Below are 13,813 nucleotides of genomic sequence, written 5' to 3'. Positions count from 1 at the left end.
CAATTTACCCCCCTCCCTGCCTGAAATTCCCCCTGAATGTCAGATCTCCTGAATTTCCTCATACCCCTCAAGTGTTCCAACTTGAATCTTCCTTGGGAGTTCTCCCTTGGCCTGCCTACCTCTCGGGTGGACTCTGTCTCCTTGACCTTTTCTTCTCATGCAGTACACGTTCATATCTTAGTTGCATGTATGTGCCAGGAATTCCAAAATCCATATTTCTAGTCAAAATCTGTCCTAAATTCCAGGTCTCTGTATCCTGCTCCTCCCAGACAACTCTGCACAGATGTCTCACTTGTGCCTAATGCTCACCTTGTCCAGTGGTGGCCTCTTATCCTTTCCCCAAAGCCTGCTACTCCTCTGGTGTTGCTGGTCTCGGGGAAGCCCACTTCTTATTCAAACCAGAAGTCTGGGTATTATCCTGGATGCCTACCTCCCCCTCCCACCATGTCCCACAGATTTGCCCTCCTAAGTATCTCTCACATCTGTCTCCTTTCTCTTCATCCTCACGGTCACTTTCCTGATCCGTTCAACCATCATCTCGTGCTTTATCTATTGTGACAGCCTTTGAACAGGCCTCCAGCCTCTTCTTTTCTCTTGCTCCCCATCTGTCTCTGATCTTTCGAAAAGGAAGAACCAGTCATCTTGTCTCCTTGCTGAAAACTTTTAAAGGCACCCCCAAAGCCCCTGAATAGCAAGTAAAACCCTTGCCTGGGCTCACAAGCCTCTCCCAGATCAGACCCTGCCCAAGTCTCCTGTTCGCCCCACCCAGAGGAAGCTCTCACCTCTGAGCTCACATGTACTGTTCTCTCTGGAAGCATCCTGAGCCTTCTACCTGACCGAGCTCTAGTCACCCTTCAAACCTTAGCTTTGCTATTCCTTCCTGCAGAAGGCTTTCTCTGAACACCCCCAAACTCTCTGCAGCCTGGCCCAGAAATTTGGCTGCCATCTCTCCTCCGTTATGGTAGGGATTGTAACTGTGTTGTAACTGCTTGTTTATTTTTACCCCAGCCAGACACCAAGCTTCACAAAGCAGGAGCTGTGTCCACGTTGTTCACAGTTCTGTCTCCAGGGCTGAGCACTTTTCAGCAGAGATTGTTGGCTCAATGTCGCTTGTTAAATAAATGCAGGAAAGAGCTATGGGGTGTGGACCCTGCCCGCAGCAGGGTCGCTGCCCAGTATCACCTTCTCAGTTCTGCAGCCTCCGCCACCATGGCTGTCCACCTACACCAAGAGGAGGCACAGAGGTGGGGCTCTGCCTCTGCAGATAACAAGCTAGACTCCACGGTGCAGCTCCCACAGGCAGGAGGGAGTACTCGACACCCCCACAGCTGCTTACACTGTCTCCTGCTCAATTGGCTCATCTCTGGGGAAGACAAGATAAAATGGAACATAAGTGTATGCTGTAAAGTTTTATAAAAGGACACTCTTATTTATGAGGTATCTGAACATCTTACAGTAATGCCTACCACATATAGAGTGTCAACTAGGGCTGGATGCAGTGAATCACACCTGTAATCCCAGCACTTTGGGAGGCCAAGGTGGAAGGATTGCTTGATGCCAGGAGTTCAAGACCAGCCTGGGAAATGTAGCAAGATCCCTGTCTTTACACACACACACACACACACACACACACACGCACACACAAAATTAAAAATTAGCTGGACGTGGTAACATGATCTGATAGCCCTAGCTATTTGGGAGGCTGAGGTGAGAGTGTGGCTTGAGCCCAAGAGTTCAAGGTGAGCTATGATTGTACCACTGTATCCAGCCTGAATGACAAAATGAGACCCCGTCTCTGAAAAACACAAAACAAAAAAGAAAGCAAACTATATGGCAGGCCCTCTTCCAAGGGTTTTGCATATATTAATTTATTTAATCCTCTTAACTATTAAGAAAGGTATCATCATCCTCACTTTGCAAAAATGACACATAGAGGGCCGGGTGCAGTGGCTCATGCCTGTAATCTCAGCACTTTGAGAGGCTGAGGCGGGTGGATCACATGAGGTCAGGAGTTCGAGATCAGCCCGGCCAACACGGTGAAACCCCATCTCTACTAAAAATACAAAAAATTAGCCGACCATGGTGGTGTGTGCCTGTAATCCCAGCTACTTGGGAGGCTGAGTCAGGAGAATTGCTTGAACCTGGGAGGCAGAGGTTGCAGTGAGCCGAGATCACACCACTGCACTCCAGCCTGGGCGACAACTGCGAAACTCCTTCTCAAAAAAATAAATAAAGACACAGAGAGAACAAACGTTAACTTGCCTAACCACACAGCTCATAAGAGAGCCAAGGTGGGAGTCAGTTTAGCATCTAATTCCACATCCTTAATGGTACACCATTTGTCAAATCTATGCTGTCCCTCCCAGCCTAACTAACAGATACGTGTGTAAACACAGGCTCTGAGAAACTTTCCTATTAGGTCTTCACTCTATGGAAAAGTTCAGGCATTTTCCTTTGCAACATATAAGATGTTGTAATTTATCAGAATGTGCAAAATCCTACCTCTGCACCAGCTTCGCTTCAACTCATAGGTGGGTTTCCCCTTATAGGGCTGCCAGGCTACTCAAAGCCTAAAAGGAACAAATTGTGGTAGGATGAGGCCTGAGGTGGGAGGGAGGGAAAGTGGGCAAATACAGAGAAGACAGACGCCCCTCAGCAGGACCCCCTGACAGGCAGTGTATCCCTAGGAGCAGGTGGGCCCCCTTCTGTCACCTGGGGGCACTGGCCAGGGACAGTGTCTGCCAGACCCCTGTCTTCTCCCTGACAGTTCCCTGCAGACACGGGACCCAGCTGCTGGGTGGGGGGTTCTGCCAGAAGGGGCGGGGTGTGGCTGGCAGAAGGGGTAGACACAAAGCTGCATGCTAGGGCTGTGGGGGCTAGGGGAGCCCTCCATCTGCGGGGTGTGGAGCTCAGTTGGAGGCTCTCTGGAAAGGTGGAAGAGGGTGGGCCTCAGTTCCAGTCTGTCTTCAGAATGGGGAGGAGCTCCCTGGCCCTGAGGGACTCCTGCCAAGTTGCCTGTCCTGGGTTCTTAAGGCAGGGAGGTGGTGGCTGTTGTCTGCAAGGTGTTTCCAAGTAGAGCCTTGGAAGCCCGAATCCCCTTCCCCTGGATCCATGTTGAGTGATGGTCAGGCAGTTCATATAACCCTTTGAAGTCTCTGCTCCTCAGTCTGTCTAATGGGAAGGTCATTCCTACTCCCAGAGTGGTTGTGAGATGCAAATGTAACGGAGGAAGGACCTGACACAGGAAGGGAAGGAAGCTGTTGTTTTGATTCTGTCTGATGCTGGCTAGTGATGGGGTCAGATCTGTAAGACAGGAGGAAGCCAACCTTGGGGGTTCCCGGGCACTTTAGGGGGCACAGGGCAGCAGCAATGGGCAGCCCACACACCTCAGCACCAGGCCTCGTCCTCCTAGAGGCTCTGCCAGCTCTCACCAACTGGCATGGATGTAGAGGCTGGCTCCTGCCCCAGACTGCTAGAGGAGACACTGCCAAGGCAAGGCTGAGCTTAACCCCAACTCCTATTTCACAAGGTTATGCCCCCATTCTTCTGGCATCTGATCCCTGGTACCATGTTACCCCAGCCTTGGGGCTGACAGTTCACAGTGCCAACCCCACCACAGGTCATCCTCCTGCCATTTTCCTAATGAGGCCACTGAGAGGTCTATAGTTGGTAAGTGGCAGATCTGGGATGTGCCCTCCAGCCTTCTAATTCCATGGTTACTTTCCCCTGTGGTCCATAACTGTGTGTCTCAATGGAACTTAAAGTCCAGTTGAGGAAACCAAAGCACAGAAGCATTTTTAAAAGAAATTGGCCACAAATACAAGGGGCAAGCGATGATTCTGGTATTGTCAGCTGAAAATGCGATGGTGTCACATACCTTGGTGAGACAGACACTGGGGTTTGAAAGGTTCAGATGAGGCTGGGCGCAGTGGCCCATGCTTGTAATCCTAGCACTCTGGGAGGCCGGTGTGGGTGGATCACCTGAGGTCAAGAGTTCAAGACCAGCCTGGCCAACATGGTGAAACCTCATCTCTACTAAAAATATAAAAATTAGCCAGGCATGGTGGTACACACCTGTAACCCCAGTTACTCGGGAGGCTGAGGCAGGAGAATTGCTCCAATGCAGGAGGCAAAGGTTGCAGTGAGCCAGATGACACCACTGCACTCCAGCCTGGGTAACAGAGTGAGACTGTCTCAAAAAAAAAAAAAAAAAAAAACAAAGAAAGAAAGAAAATTAGCCAGGCATGATGGTGTGTGTCTGTCATCCCAGCTACCTGGGAGGCTGAGGTGTGAGGATCCCTTGAGCCTGGGAGGTCAAGACTGCAGTGAGCCATGGTTGCACCACCACACTCCTGCCCGGCCAACAGAGTGAGACCCTATCTCAAAAAATAAATAAAAATAAAGTCAAATGAAGAAAGAGAGATTCCATGGTGGGGAGAAGGGAAATGAAGACCTGGGGAAGGAAACAACCCCATGCACCTCACATCACTAAGTTCATGAGAAGAGCCAGGAAGAGACTCCAGGCTCCCTCAACCATGCTTCAGAAAGGCTGTCCTGAAATGTGCAGGGTGCAGCAGAGTGAGGCCCTGGACTTGGAGAACACGCATTCCCATTCCCACTTGTGTGTTCTCCTAAAAATGTTTCTGCCCTTTGGTTTCCTCATCTGTAGAACAATAATGGTTATAACATACATTAAGCCTGATTCATTAAGCATTTTGCCTTCCATATCATGTAATCACTGCAACACCTATAAAATAGGTATTACTATTAATCTCATTTTATAATGAGAAAACAGAGGTTCAGAAAGGTTGAGTGAATTAGTTGCAGTCACTTGACCCTGAAATGGTGAAACCAGGTGTCCAGCGGGAGCCTGGACACTATTCTTAAGCCTCTTACTTTTTGTATTCTTGTGAGGCTCATATGACAATTCACCCCTACCCTCCAGTCCCCACTCATCCTCCTCTAATCTGGCCTGAAACCCTTTGCACACTCTGCCAAGCACCAGCCCAACCACAGGCAACTCAACAACTCCCTCTTGCACAGGCCACGCACTCTCAGGCTTCTACTGACAGTGTCTCTGCGCCCAACAAACTCCTCCTTGGGTCTCAGCCTGACAGTGCCTCCCGCAAGTCTTCTCTGATCACCCAAGTAAACTTAGTTGCTGCTTCCTTAGTGCTCTTAGAGCACCTGATAACTCTCACTATGGCATTTATTACACTGTATCCTAATTAGGGGTTTGCAGTTTGTTTCTTTCCAAGCATACTGTGAGTTTCTCAGGGGCAGGCATTGAATCTTTATCAACTTTGTATTCCTAGCAAGAAAAAAATGGAAGGAAGGGAAAAAGGAAAGCAGGAAGGGAGGGAGAGAGGGAGGAAAGGTAGGCAAATGCAAGAGACTGCTACATAGAACATATTAGATGGTATCATTTGAAATTGCCAATATTCTATGCCTTAAATGGTAACTTTATATTTCACCTGGTTTAATGAGGGTCGGTTTCCCCACTAGCCAGACCCACCCGAGTACATCCACTCACCCTCTAGTAGTCCCTGCTCTCTGTCTTTTGTTTTGGGACAGTTTACATGTGTTTTGACCACACAAAATGGTTTAGGATGGGGACTCACCAAGGAGGGTGGTTCTTGGGCAGTGTACAGACCAAAATTGATGGGGGCTTTCTGTACCTCTTCTCATTGAGACCACCTTGAGAGGTCCCCCTCTGAGCGGGGAGGAGAAGGCTGACTCAGTGATGATGGGGAGTGGTCTGCAGGTAGGGGCCCAGCCACTCTAGCACCAGCCACTGTCAGAGCTTGACTGTCTCTCCGGGAAGACCTCCCTCACCTCTCACAGCACCCCAAATCTGATCCTCTTGTCTTAGGGTTTGACCTCCATCAAGGCCTAGCCTTCTATCTCCTCCTTCCCCTTTTCCAGCCCAAGGGACCCTCATCACTGGAGGGTGGGAGAAAAAGGCCTCTTCCTCTATGTTCTTTTCAATTTTGGCTATGACTTAACGTCTTTGCTCCACCCAGTCCTGGCCTGCTATTTGGATCCTCCGAGTTTAGAAGTTAAAGAAAAAAAGGGTATTTTCCTGCTTCTCTGCATCTTCACTAGATCCTAATTCCCAAATTCTCCTTAAGGCCAAGGGTCTCCTCTGTCTACTGATACAAGTGTCAGGAAATACAAGGGTTGCAGGGAGGACGCAGACTAACTTTTCCAGAGTTGTTTCACCTTAGGCCAACGTGACTATCTTGGTCAAAAAGGCCTTTGAAGTGCTCCTAAAACCATCCTATGAGATTCAGCGCACACACTGCCTGGAGTGCTGGCATTCACTACCATCCCTTAAAACCCTCAGTCTGGCTGCATTTCTGGAGAGCTGGCACTTTAGAGGTTGACCTCTCCCCACATGCTGCCTCCAAGCCCTCTCCTCTTCCCCTCGATTTTTAAAGTGTTAAATGAACATTTGCTGGCAATTTGCTCTGCAGGGTCTGGCCAAGGCAATTATCTATTAAAATCCAAGAAAATGATGCATCCTGGGGACTGAACGTCAACAGCAACCAGGCCAGGGCAGGCTGGTGGTGGTGATTTGTTAACTTCATCGGCGGCAGGGGTGTACACGGGTGGCATCTGTCAAAGGAAGGGAATGGGTCCTCTGGGGCCTGGCCAGGACTGCTCAGAGCCTCCTCCTCATCACCAGGTCTGGGAAGGGGTCCCATCTCCTGTCTCTCCTCTTCCCTTGTCCTCAGGCGGCTTCATCTCTGTTTCCCTCTTCTCTGACGTACCCAGCCTGGCCTCTTGCCGGCCCCTCTCCAGTGTCGCCCTCTCCTGTTTTATGCCACCTTTCCATCTCTCTGTTTCTCAACTTCCCTGCCATTAGCCCCTTCTTGGGAGGTGGCATCTTCCATGAAGCCACAGGCCACGTGGTCTCAGGGAGAGGTAGCCAGGACTTTGACTGTCCTCATGGCCCAGGAGAAGTCACCAACCACTCTGCACCTCTGTTTGAACAAAGAAGAAGTTGGGACAAGTTACTTTTCAACAGCTTTATCGAGGTATGTAATTAATGTATAATAATCTGCACATATTCAAAGTATATGATTTGATTAGTCTGACAGATGTATTAGCATACACCCACGGAAGCATCACCACCATTGAGACAATAAATATGCCGGGCGCAGTGGCTCACACCTGTAATCCTAGCACTTTGGGAGGCTGAGGCTGACAGATTGCTTGAGCCAAAGAGTTCAAGACCAGTCTGGGCAACATGGTGAAACCGTCTCTACAAACATACAAAAATGAGTCAGGTGTGGTGGTGCAGTGTGCGCCTGTGAGGAGGCTGAGATGGGGGGGATCCCTTGAGCCTGGGAAGCTTGAAGCTGCAGTGAGCCACGATTGCACCACTGTACTCCAGCCTGGGTGACAGAGCAAGGCCTTGTCTCAAAAAATATCAAATAAATAAATAAATAAATAAATATACCCACCACCTCAAAACGTTGCTCATGCCCTCATGCCCTCCTACCCCTCCCAGGTCCCTCCCCTTGCCAGGCAACCACTGATCTGCTTTCTGACACTATAGTTTACATTTTCTAGAATTTGTATATCAGTGGAATTGTACAGCATGTGCTCTTTTTGGTCTAGCTTCTTTCACTGAGCATAATGAATTTGGGGATTCATCCATATTCTATCACGTATCAATAGTTCTTTCCTTTTTATTGCTAAATGGTATCCCACCATATGATATACCACAGATTCTTAATCCACTCCCCTGTTGATGGACATTTGTGGTGTTTCTAGTCTGGGCCTATGACAAAGCGGCTGGGGTCCTTCATGGGCAAGTATTTGTGTAGACACGTGAAGCTCATAACTCCTTAGGGGGCTGTGCTCACTTTCTTGGCAGCTCAGCAGCTGCCAAGACCAGATTCATCCTTTTCCCTCCCTATAATCCAGCCGAGGATGAAACGGGCAGGCAGCATGCTTGAGTTTGAACCCTGCCCACCACTTGCAATGTGACCTTGTGCACCTCTTGGTGTCCTGGCTTGCTTTATGTTCCTACCTCCATGGGTTGTGTGAGCATTCCATGACTGTACGACTCTGAAGCATTTGGTGCAATGCCCAGCACAATGTTCAGAAATAGTAGCTGTTCTCATTTTGCAGGCACCTCTGAGAAGATCTATACAATCTGGAATGGGCTTCCTCTAGGATCTCTGAGCAGTTACCCTAACCCTTTGAAGTGGCTCCATTTCACAGAGGAGTAACTGAGTCCCAAAGCAAAGAGTGACTTGAGTAGGGTTGATCTTTGATTTGGGAGTGAATGCAGGCACGTCCTGATACCCAGCTATTTCCTATTTGGGTGATGGGCAGGGAGGAAGTCGGAATTTTCCAATTACTTCTCAGAGTGTCTCCTGGGGAGCCCTGAGAAGTAGCTCAGCACTTCTAACCAGAAGACTATGAGTAGTAGCTAACCAGAAAACTATGAGCCCCTAAGGGTTCATACAAAACCACACTCATTTAGTCAGTTCCCCCGGGCTCAGCAACCTGGAAACCCCATAAAATCACAGTCAAATCAGGAGGGAAAGAGATAAGGGTAGGGAGGCTGCCTACCCTCCTCCCCTGCCCCACAGGGCTCTAAGTAGCCCAGAAAGGGGCTTCTGCGTGTCTTAGGCAAGCAGGTCGATCTCTGGAAGGTACTTACACCATCTGGCATCTTTACAGACCAGGCCTCCGAACTCTGGCTCTGCCCCTTCCTAACTGTGTCAGGGTAGGCCAGGCTTGCCATGGCAACACACAACTTGTAAGTTCAGTGGTTTAACACAATGAAAGTTTATTTCTCATTTACACTCTATGAACAACATAGGTGTGAGGGTGCCAGAGTCTTAATGCTTCGCTAGAGCTAACGCACATCAGTTCCGCCACGTTTTATTGGTTAAAGTTGTTCACATGTCCACAGCCAGCATCAAAGAAGAGCGAGAACATGCAGTCTTACCTTGTGCCAGAAGGCAGAGAGCCGGAAATATTTGGAGACAGCACTAATGACTACTACACTAGCCAAGTGACCTTTGAGCTCATTTCCTCTTCTGCAAAATGGGGACGAGAACAGTATTTGCCTCATAGATTGTTGTGAGGATTAAAAGAGAAATGTTATGTAACACCCTTGGCACAGTGTGGCACACGGGTGAGGTTGAGGCCCGGGGTATTTGTGTACAATGAGGACCCAGCATGCCCAGCCTCCCTCCTCCCCTGCAAACACTGACCCCGGACCCCGAGGCCCGTCACTGAGTGGTTGGCAGAGGATGGATAATTTTCCGCAAGTCTGTCTTCTCCCACCCTCTGGATCTGACACTGACCACTTGCGCCAGGCAAACTTCATTGCCATAAACTGTCCCCCCCCACACCGCCAGCTTCATTCACACTCATGTGAGACTTCTTATCCCTCACATGACTGCTTTATGACAAATCTGCCCTTCTGTCCAGTTAGAGGAGTGCGTTGAAGAAGGGATAGAGAATCCGAGAGAAATGTGAAGGAAATTAACATCCATTTTTTGCTGAGCACTGTGCTGGATGCTTGACCCATGTTACCTCATTTAAACCTCATAATAGTCCTGTAAAGAAGTGAGTGTGATTATCCTCATTTTGAGATGTGGGAGCTGATGCTTGGAGTAGTTACACACCGGCCCAGGGTTACATAGCTAGTCAGTTGCAGAGCTGGGATTTGAACCCAAAACTCTGGGATGCAGAATACCACACTTCAGCTTCTGGGCTGTCTTTTGCTATTTCATTTAGACATTTTTTGTTTGTTTGTTTGAGACAGAGTCTTGCTTTGTTCCCCAGGTTGAAGTATAGCGGTGTGATCTCAGCTCACTGAAATCTCCACCTCCTGGGTTCAACTGATTCTTGTGCCTCAGCCTCCTGAGTAGCTGGGATTACAGGCATGTGCCATCACATCTGGCTAATTTTTGTATTTTTTAGTAGAGGTGAGGTTTTGCCATGTTGGCCAGGTTGGTCTCGAACTCCTGGCCTCAAGTGATCCACCCGCCTCAGCCTCCCAAAGTGCTGGGATTACAGGCGTGAGCCTCCACACCTGGCCCAGACCTAACTTTTATTCAGGCTATAAACTCACCAACAGCTCAACCATAGATGTTTAGCCTTTGGGTTCTATTGTGCTGTTGTGGAAATTGCCCTGCTTCTGGAGTACAGGGACTAGGCTTTTAGTCACTGCTCAGTCCCTATCTTACTGTGCAACTTTGCACAAGTCCTTTGACCTCTCTGGGACTCAGTTTCTTCACTGAAAATGAAAGGGCTCGACTAAATTTCTCAGGTTCTTTCCATATCTAGGATTTGGTAACATTGAGAATTGCCCATATCTCTTTCTGCCTTTGGCCCTAATACTGTATTAAAAGCATCACAAAGTAGAAAGGTAGATAAAGATCCCACATTTGAAGTTACACAGAGCATTAATTAGACTCTCATTATTATTTGAAACTAAAAATAGTTTAAGATTGATGGTGTGTTTGTAATCCATAGCAGTTTTCTCCCTTCCTTGCTATTTATAACAACTCTGGTTTCCTCTGTAACTAAGTCTGTCTCCTCCTATAAAAGAGGAAGTCAGGCTAAGTCTGCTCCTGAGCTAAGATCTCCTGAGTCTGCACCCCAGGAGAGGCTCTCTAGAGCTCTGAGCTCCTGTTGCTGGGCAGAACTGGGCTCAGTCTCCAGGTGGGCATTGGAAGATGTGGCTGGACTATATGCCAGCAGGATGGGCTATGCCTGTTCTCCCATGGAACCATGCATAGCTGCTGGGGTGTGGCTGGGTATTAGGACTGGAGATCCAGAATGCTGTATCTTCCACTCCTATAACTTTTGCTTAATGCTTAGAGAGTTTTTGTAAATGCCAATGCCCAGTGCTAACCCTGAAGAAGATAAAAGGAAACAGAACTCAAGTTCAGGCCACTTTTGGGAGACATTTCCAGGGCCTATAACTATCTCTTAGGTTTTTAATTTGTTCCTATAGGGTTGTTGTTGAGAGCTGAGTGTCCTGGGAGATCTGGGCATCCCAGATGGCTGCCCCAAGTTGCTGCCGGAGTATTTTAACTACAGTAGTGTGGGAGCTTCCTGCCTCAGAGAGAGCTCCCCACACCTCCCCCAGGTTCCCATCTGCCCAGACGCCCACAGCTCCTGTCAAGAGAAATGATGGAAGAAGCCCCAAGATACCTGGGGGAAGGGCCTCAGGACAAGAGCTGGGGCTCCAACCTCAGTCCAATTAGGGAACTCTCAGGGCAACTCATGGTTGTGTGCATGTGCATGTGTTTGCCTATTTCTGTGAGACAGTGAGGAAAGATTTGGGGGTGGGAGAGATATGCACATGGGCAGCTAATCCTGAGAAACTTTGGGGTCTGGGAAGGAGGGAAGGAAAGAAGAAAAGCTGGAAGGGGATAGAGGTGGTGGGAGAGGGGGGGATGGGAAAAACCAAAGAGAGGAAGCAGTAGCTGTGCTGAAGCTGGACAGAGACCGAAAAGGACAAGTCTTGTCCTAAACTTCCTCTGACCCACTTAACCTAAATCTCCCCATGCTGTGGTTTAAGCCTCTTTCCCACCTTGGTTCTCCATCTAGCCTCTGAGCAGCAGAGTCCAGGAGTGACGTCTGGATGCTGGCTGCCCTGCTGCTTCCTAGTGGCCCAGGAGGGAGCTACTTCTGAGTAGCCAAAGTCCTGAGGCTCTGACATTTAGGAGGCCTGAGTTTCCCACCCATGTGCATCCCTGCTTCCTCTGACTCGACACCCAGTGACCTGGAGGGATGCAGAGGGGGTGGGCAGCAGCTCTGGAGGCATTTCCCAGCAGTAGAACTGTGAGTCAGAAGGGTCATCAACTGTCGGAAGTCAGAGGGGACCTCCTGCAGGCAGGAAATCAGAGTTGGGCCCCAGAGAAGTCCAGAGATGAGTTGGCGGGAAAGTAGCTCTTCAGAAAGCAACATTACCGTCCGGGAAGGCTGAACCTGGAGCCGGCTATGCCTACAGGAAAAGCCTGGGCCAGCCTAGCTCCCTTCTGCCTGGGCATCACCATCGCTTCCGCCTTGGTGGTCATCTGGGAAGTCTGGAACAAGATATACAAGTTCAAATCCGGAGTCTGTTGCTTATATGCTGGAATTCATACATGTGAGGCTCAGTTTCCCCATCTGCAAAATTTAAAAAGAATAAAAAAGCCTATCTCACAAGGTTACAGGGATAAAATGAGAGTATGTGCATAAAATACCTTGTGTAGGTGGTCCATATGTGTTAGTCTCCTCACCACGTCTTATTTTGGTTGGAAGATGGGGAGGAATGTTGCAGGATCTGACTGCAGCATTCTGCTAGCCTCCTGGTCCAGGAGAGGTGATCCCCTGGCCCCAGGGAGAGCTTCCTCTAGATTCAAATGCTAATAAAAGGTCCAGGATCCCACCAAGACCTCCTCTCCAGCCTCCATCCTGGGGGCACTGCTGGCAGTGCTCCTCCTGTTTGCCATGGGGATGAAAAGGATGTGTTGATTGGCCCTTGAAATTTGCTCTTAAAATTATCTTTAGTTTTGATTTGACCTTAATAGGTCAAGCCAAACAGGGATCTGAGCTACTGCATGAAGCAGTTATTGCAGGGGGTGGTGGGTTGCGAGTGGAGGGGGGAAGGGGAGGAAGATGGCACCAACAGATGCATCCTCAGACCCCAGTCCACACCCTTGCCAAAATCTCTGACATGGTTTCATCATCTGAGGGTGATGTAAGAGGCCTGGAGTCAGACTACCCTCGCTCCCCTCCCCCAGAGATCCCCATCCACATCTGGAGCTGCAGCTGGGTCCTCCTCTTGGGCCCTTTCCAGGAGAGGGAGCTGGGTGAAGTGAGGGCAGCTGGTGAGGGGCCCTGTGAATGGCCCCAATGTTGGGAGGCAGGGGGCAGGGAAGAGGCCTCTGGGCTCAGAGGGAGGGAGGTGGACTGGGAAGGGAATTGTGACTTTGCAGCATTGGTCTCCTCCTCCATCCAGGCCCACTGTTAAAGTCTCCATGGTCCTCCTTGTCCTTTATATCCATTCCTGCAGGCAGCTGCCCTCCTTCTTCCCTTCCCCACCCACTTCACCGCCCAGCCTCTCTACCCAGGTGCTCGGAACTGAGGGCCCCCTTTGTTCCTTCCTTTCCCCCAGGGCAGCTCAGGCCTCCCACACTGACCCTCTGGCCCTACTGCCACAACAAGCAGAGTGTGAGCCAGGCCCAGTGGGGTCATCTGTGGGTCATAAAGGTCAATGGGACAGTCCTCTAGCAGTAGGGAGGGGCTAGTCTTGGGCTAGGAGCCTGGCCAGGAATCAGCTAAAACACGAGCTTTAAAATGCTGCAGGGCGGAGGTAGGGGGAAATTTATTTAGGGGCTAGCAAGAACTCCCTTCAAGAAGGGTTGGCGAATTTACTGGAATAAATGCAGAAGGGAAGCTTTCCTGGCTCTTGTGAACTATAAACCGTCAATCGCTGTGGGATCCCCGGGAGACCAGGGTTCTTACCATGCTTACCCACGAACTTGCTCTGTGACCTTCGGTAGTTCCCCTCTTTAAATCTCAGTTTCTTCATTTATGAAATGATGGTCCCATTGAAGCTGAGGTTCTGCTACTCCGGGAGCCAAGGTTCTAACGTGGTCTCTGTCCCGCGCCTCCACCCCCACTCCCACCCCCACCCTCCAATCCCGCCCCCTACCCCCAGCCACCCGTGGCCGCGAGCCAAGAGGTCCCTTTAAAGGCGCGAGTCCCGCCCCCGCTGCTCATTAGGGCTTTCCATTGGCGGCTCCCGGGCTGGGCGGGGTCCGGCGCGGGCTCGGGGCAGGCT

At 49.8% G+C, this 13,813-nt stretch overlaps 1 long non-coding RNA gene across 5 annotated transcripts; it reads right to left on the bottom strand.

Annotated features, from left to right (window-relative positions):
* Nucleotides 1-151: 151 nt before the first annotated feature.
* Nucleotides 152-13,644, bottom strand: LOC117076827. Of its 5 annotated transcripts, none has more exons than XR_004434485.1 (5): nucleotides 13,495-13,644; nucleotides 11,576-12,071; nucleotides 5,622-6,986; nucleotides 2,503-2,570; nucleotides 152-1,363 (listed from the first exon to the last, which is right to left on the bottom strand). It is a non-coding gene; the product is annotated as an uncharacterized LOC117076827 (long non-coding RNA). The 5 variants fall into 5 exon arrangements; XR_004434486.1 differs by having other exon boundaries at nucleotides 11,956-12,071; XR_004434487.1 differs by having other exon boundaries at nucleotides 13,504-13,644.
* Nucleotides 13,645-13,813: the final 169 nt, after the last annotated feature.

This window comes from Trachypithecus francoisi, unplaced genomic scaffold (assembly GCF_009764315.1).
Source record: "Trachypithecus francoisi isolate TF-2019V2 unplaced genomic scaffold, Tfra_2.0 Lachesis_group5, whole genome shotgun sequence".
NCBI classification, from domain to species: Eukaryota; Metazoa; Chordata; class Mammalia; order Primates; family Cercopithecidae; genus Trachypithecus; species Trachypithecus francoisi.
This window is presented reverse-complemented; position numbering and strand designations above follow the sequence as displayed.